At 35.4% G+C, this 6,951-nt stretch overlaps 1 protein-coding gene across 5 annotated transcripts in view; it reads left to right on the top strand.

Annotated features, from left to right (window-relative positions):
* Nucleotides 1-58: 58 nt before the first annotated feature.
* LOC133535943 (aminopeptidase N-like) overlaps nt 59-6,951 on the top strand; it is a 68,874-nt gene continuing 61,981 nt past the window's right edge. For 2 of the 5 annotated variants that reach the window (XM_061876065.1, XM_061876032.1), the window contains exons 1-2: nt 59-198; nt 332-432. The gene's annotated coding sequence lies outside the window, so the exon portion shown is untranslated. Of the gene's footprint in view, nt 199-331; nt 435-6,951 lie in introns of all 5 variants that reach the window. The other 3 variants (XM_061876049.1, XM_061876042.1, XM_061876057.1) reach the window with 3 other exon arrangements.

Genomic DNA, 6,951 nt, shown 5'->3' with positions numbered 1-6,951 from the left:
GATACAAACGCATTCTTTCTGCCAACCCCGTTTCTTTGATTTTTTTTTTTTTTTTTTCAAATATGGGGAGTCATTCCCCCTCCCTGCATTGATAGGAAAACCTGTGGTAGCTCTCAGCAACTCCGCCTTCGCAGACTGTTTCCCATCAGCCAGGCTCATTCCAGCCCCTGCAGGCTCACGGCCGACATCCACATGCGGGTATGTACCAACTTCCACGTCTTAAATTCTTCACGACGACGCCTGTCTTCTGTGAGTTCTTTTGTGCGTCGGGAAGATAAAAGGTCTTACTTTTTACGATGTTTTGGAAGATTTTTTTTTTTTTTTCCTGCAGTAAACGACGGTCTTGTCCTCGGCAGAGTTTTTCAAAAGGCCTCATTAATGGAGACACGCTCTTCGGGTCGATACAAGAGCTCTACTCACGACTCTGCTAAGGTAAAAACTCATTCATGGACGTAGATGACCGCAATGAATCCCACCGGACATCTTGTTGTTTAAGAGTGAGGTGGGATCTACTGTTAGACGGACAGTTCTGTTGGGGTTATGCATAATAAATAAAGTTTGCATAATACATGAAGGTAAAAGGTTTAAAATAGGTCTGTCAAACGATTCATTTTTTTAATCATATTGATCACATTTTGAATTTGGATTAATCATGATTGCTTTACTTACTAAACTTTGCTTAAGAAAAGAATGACAACCATATTTTTTTCTTTTACTTTTTACAAGAACCCTTTTATACAAATACATGTTTAGGCCATATTGCCACCAAAAGGAGCTGTTTTAACCTACAACCTGTTTCGTTATAGTTAGTATACCAAATAATACATTGCCAGAATCGATTTGAATCGAGAATACTGAATCGAATTGTCACCCCAATAATTGGAATTGGGTGGAATCATTAGTTCCTGTTTGGGTAATACATTAGAAATGAAGTTTGCATAATACATGACAGTAAAAGGTTCTAAAATAGGGGTGTCAAATTATTAGTTTTTTTAAATCAGATTCATGAAATTTTCAATTTGGATAAATCATGGTTAATGATTATTTGCTTTCATAATAAGAAAATAATTAAAAATGTTTGTAATTTTTTTTTTCTTATGAGATCCAATTTTTAAAAAGACCTTTTAGGCCATGGCCTTTCAACCATAAATTACTTTTTCAACATGTAACTTGTTTTGAAGAACTTGTATTATACCGTATTTTTCGAAGTATAAGTCGCTCCGTAGTATAAGTCGCACCTGCCGAAAATGCATAACAAAGAAGGGAAAAAACATATATAAATCGCACTGAAGTATAAGTCGCATTTTTTAGGGAATTTTTTTTTATAAAACCCAACACCAATAATAGACATTTGAAAGGCAATTTAAAATAAATAAAAAATAGTGAACAAAATAGGTGTACGTTATATGACGCATAAATAACCAACTGAGAAGGTGCCTGGTATGTTGACGTAACATTATAGACTAGACTAGACTTCCTTTTTATTGTCATTCAAATTTGAACTTTACAGCACAGATAAGAACGAAATTTCATTACATAAGCTCATGGTAGTGTAGGATTAAAAAAAGCAATAAGGTGCATATATAATTAAATAAATATGTATAAATAAGATATATATATATAAAATAAATATATATATATATATAAATGTATATAAATAAATAAATAGATTACTGTACGGATAAATATATTGCACTTTTTCACATGCGTCCACATTTATGGATGTATGTTATATTGTCTTTTTTATTCCAGAGAGTTAATCCATTTTGGGGGGGAGTTGAGGGGATAATTTAATTATGATGCGTTCAACAGTCTTACGGCCTGAGGGAAGAAGCTGTTACAGAACCTGGAGGTTCTGCTTCGGAGGCTGCGGAACCTTTTTCTAGAGTCCAGCAGTGAAAACAGTCCTTGGTGGGGGTGGGAGGAGTCTTTGCAGAACCCTGGTCAGGCAGCGGCTTTTTGCGATCTCCTGGATAGGAGGAAGAGGAGTCTTGATGATCTTAATTATTGGTAAGAGTCATTCAAATAACTATAACATATAGAACATGCTATACGTTTACCAAACAATCTGTCACTCCTAATCGCTAAATCTCATGAAATCTTATACGTCTACAAACCCTGTTTCCGTATGAGTTGGGAAATTGTGTTAGATGTAAATATAAACGGAATGCAATGATTTGCAAATCCTTTTCAACCCATATTCAATTGAATGCACAAGACAAGATATTTGATGTTCAAACTCCTAAACTTAAATTTTTTTTGCAAATATTAATTAACTTAGAATTTCATGACTGCAACACGTGCCAAAGTAGTTGGGAAAGGGTATGTTCACCACTGTGTTACATCACCTTTTTCTTTTAACAACACTCAATAAACGTTTGGGAACTGAGGAAACTAATTGTTGAAGCTTTGAAAGTGGAAATTCTTTCCCATTCTATTTTTATGTAGTGCTTCAGTCGTTCAACAGTCTGGCGTCCCCGCCTTCGTATTTTACGCTTCATATTGTGCCACTCATTTTCGATGGGAGACAGGTCTGGACTGCTAACGGGTCAGGAAAGTACCCGCACTTTTTTTTTACGAAGCCACACTGTTGTAACACTTGTCTTGCTGAAATAAGCAGGGGCGTCCATGACAACGTTGCTTGGATGACAACATATGTTGCTCCAAAACCTGTATAGACCTTTCAGCATTAATGGTGCCTTCACAGATGCGTAAGTTACCCATGCCTTGGACACTAATACACCCCCATACCATCACAGATGCTGGCTTTTGAACTTTGCGCCTATAACAATCTGAATGGTAATTTTCCTCTTTTTTCTGGAGGACACCACATCCGCAGTTTCCAAATATAATTTGAAATGTGGACTCGTCAGACCACAGAACACCTTTCCGCTTTGCATCAGTCCATCTTAGGTGAGCTCGGGCCCAGCCAAGCCGGCGGCGTTTCAGGATATTGTTGATAAATGGGTTTGGCTTTGCACAGTAGAGTTTTAACTTACACTTACAGATGTAGCGACCAACTGTAGTTACTGACAGTGGTTTTATGAAGTATTCCTGAGCCCATGTGGTTATATCCTTTACACACTGATGTAATTTTTTGATGCAGTACGGCCTGAGGGATCAAAAGTCCGTAATATCATCGCTTACGTGCTGTGATTTCTCCAGATTCTTGGAACCTTTTGATGATTTTACGGACCGTAGATGGTAAAATCCCTAAATTCCTTGCAATAGCTCGTTGACAACAGTTCGACAATTTGCTTGCAAAGTGGTGACGCTCACCCTGTCCCTGTTTGTGAATTACTTAGCATTTCATGGAAGCTGTTTTTATAGCCAATCATGTCACCCACCTGTTCCCAATTAGCCTGCACACCTGTGGGATGTTCCACATAAGTGTTTGATGAGCATTCCTCAACTTTATCAGTATTTATTGCCACCTTTCCCAACTTCTTTGTCACGTGTTGCCGGCATCGAATTTTAAAGTTAATGATTATTTGCAAAAAAAAAATGGTTTATCAGTTTGAACATCAAATATGTTGTCTTTGTAGCATATTCAACTGAATATGGGTTGAAAATGATTTGCAAATCATTGTATTCTGTTTATATTTACATCTAACACAATTTCTCAAGTCATATGGAAACGGGGTTTGTAGTTTCTTATGTGAATGAGCTAAATAATATTATTTGATATTGTACAGTAATGTGTTAATAATTTCACACATAAATCACTCCTGAGTATTTAAAGTCGGAAAAATACGGTAGTTACTATACCAAATAGTAAATTCCGAGAATCAGTTTAAATCAAGAAATGTGTTGAGCTGAGAATCGATGTTGCATCGAATTGCCACCCCAAGAATCGGAATTGGATCCAATCGTTAGGTTTTGTTGGAGTGATGCATTATAAATGAAGTTTGCATAATATATGACATTATAAAAGTTTAGGGCTGTCAAATGATTATTTTTTTTAAATAAGTAAATTACCTTTTGATATTTGCTATCATTATTAATCACAGGTGATTACTTGCTTTTATAACTAAAGTTTGCTTAAGAAAATAATAAAATATTACTTTTTATCTATATTTTTTTTATAAGAACCAATTTTTTAAAATATGTTTTTAGGCCATATTCTTGCAACCAGAAGGAGCTTTTCTAACAAAAAACCTGTTTTGAAAAGTTTCATTATAATTAGTATGCTAAATTATACATTGCAAGAATCGATTTGAATCGTGTTGAATGGAGAATTCTGAATCGAATTGTCACCTCAATAATGGGAATTGGATGGAATCATTAGATTCTGTCGGGGTAATACATTAGAAATGAAGTTTGCATAATACATGACAGTAAAAGAATAAATCAGAGCCGTAAAATTATTATTATTTTTTTTAAATCTGTCAATTACATTTTAATATTTGAATTAATCATTATCAATCCCTTGCCTTTAAATGTAAAATTTTCTTAAGAAAATAACAAAAATTTGAGTTTTTAATCTATATTTTTTTATATGAAACAATTTAAAAAAAGACGTTTTTAGGCCAAATCCTTGCAACCAGAAGGAGCTTTTCGAAGCTATAACCTGTTTTGAAAAGTTTCATTATAATTAGTATACCAAATAACACATTGTGAGAATCGTGTTGAATGGAGAATTCTGAATAGAATTGTCACCCCAAGAATCGGAATTGGGCCGAATCATTACATTCTGAAGAATGGATCGTGAGATCGACAGGCGGATTGGTGCGGCGTCTTCAGTAATGCGGACGTTGTACCGATCCGTTGTGGTGAAGAAGGAGCTGAGCTGGAAGGCAAAGCTCTCAATTTACCGGTCGATCTACGTTCCCATCCTCACCTATGGTCATGAGCTTTGGGTCATGACCGAAAGGATAAGATCACGGGTACAAGCGGCCGAAATGAGTTTCCTCCGCCGGGTGGCGGGGCTCTCCCTTAGAGATAGGGTGAGAAGCTCTGCCATCCGGGAGGAACTCAAAGTAAAGCCGCTGCTCCTCCACATCGAGAGGAGCCAGATGAGGTGGTTTGGGCATCTGGTCAGGATGCCACCCGAACGCCTCCCTAGGGAGGTGTTTAGGGCACGTCCAACCGGTAGGAGGCCACGGGGAAGACCCAGGACACGTTGGGAAGACTATGTCTCCCGGCTGGCCTGGGAACGCCTCGGGATCCCCCGGGAAGAGCTAGACGAAGTGGCTGGGGAGAGGGAAGTCTGGGTTTCCCTGCTTAGGCTGTTGCCCCCGCGACCCGACCTCGGATAAGCGGAAGATGATGGATGGATGGATGGATGGATGGCATTACATTCTGTTGGGGTAACACCTCATAAATGAATACATGACAGTAAAAGGTTTAAAATAGGAGTGTCAAATTATTTTTTTTTTTTAAATCAGTCAATTACATTTTGATATTTGAATTAATCATCATTAATCACAGGGGATTACTTGCCTTTATAACAAAAATGTGCTTAATAAAATAATACAAAAATGAGTTTTTATCCATATATTTTTTTATAAGAACCAATTTTTTCAAAGAGGTTTTTAGGCCAAATCCTCGCAACCAAGAAGAGCTTTTCTAACCTATAACCTATTTTGAAAAAAGTTTTGGTATAATAATACATTGCGAGAATCGCGTTGAGTTGTGAATCGATTCTGAATCAAATTGTCACCCCAAGAATCAGAAACAAATCGAATCGTTAGGTTCTTGTGGGATAATACATCAGAAATAAAGTAAGCATAATACATGACAACAAAAGTACTAATGATTAGGTTTTAAAAAAAAATCAGATTAATCAAATTTTGAATTTGGATTAATCACAGGTGATTACTTGCTTTACTTACTAAACTTTGCTTAAGAAAAACATTCAAACTTTTTTTTTCCATTAATTTTTTTTATAGGAACCATCTAACAGGCCATATCCCTGCGACCAGAAGGAGCTTTTCTTATAATTAGTATACCAAATAATATATTGCGAGAATTGGTTTCAATCGAGAATTCTGAATCAAATTGTCACCCCAAGAATCGAATCATTAGGTTCCGTTGGGATAATACATTAGAAAAAAGTATGCATAATACATGACAACAAAAGTCTAAAAAATGGCTGTCAAACGATTGTTAAAAAAAAAAAATCACATTAATGACATTTTCAATTTGGATTAATCATGGTTAATCACAGGTGATTATTTGCTTTCATAAATAAAATTTGCATAACAAAATCATTAAAAATCCACGCGACCCCTAAAGGGACAAGCGGTAAAAAATGGATGGATGAATGGATAATTAAAAATGTTTTTAATTTTTCTTTTTATAAGAACCAATTTTTAAAAAGACATTTCAACCCGTATGCTTTCAACCAGAAATAACTTTGCTAACCTGTAACCTGTTTGTAAGAACTTTTATTATAGCTACTAGACCAAATAATAGATTGTGATTACTCGTTTGCGCATGATTAAAATTTGCTCACCAAAAGGAATGTGTTTGTACACAAATGCAATTTTACTGTCAGAATGTGTAGTTATAATTATATTCTTTGACTTGTAATTGTATTGAGTTTGTGGACCCCAGGAAGACTAGTGGGTTGTTGTGGCAACCAGCTAATGGGGATCCTTAATAAAAATCAAATCAAAATCAAATGTCTTCCAGGAACGTTTGTATAGTTCAATCAAACTTTATTTACATAACACTTTTCATACACAGACAAGTGACAACACAAACTGCTTTACACCAAAAAAATATATAAAAGAAGACAAGAAAACTGCAGTACTGACAATAAAAAAAAACATGGCACTAAGGATTGAGGAAAAACACTATCAAAAAACCGTATGAAACATAATCAAATGTATGTGAAAATAAATATAAAAAATACATTAATAAATTAGTAATAAACAAAATAGAAAATAACAGAATACAAATAAAAAAACCTTAGAAAAGTTTAATATGATCCGTAAAAAGCCAGAT

The sequence above is a fragment of the Nerophis ophidion genome, linkage group LG02, assembly GCF_033978795.1.
Source record: "Nerophis ophidion isolate RoL-2023_Sa linkage group LG02, RoL_Noph_v1.0, whole genome shotgun sequence".
NCBI lineage: Eukaryota > Metazoa > Chordata > Actinopteri > Syngnathiformes > Syngnathidae > Nerophis > Nerophis ophidion.
Note: the sequence above shows the minus strand (reverse complement) of the source record. Positions and strands in the feature narration are given on the sequence as shown.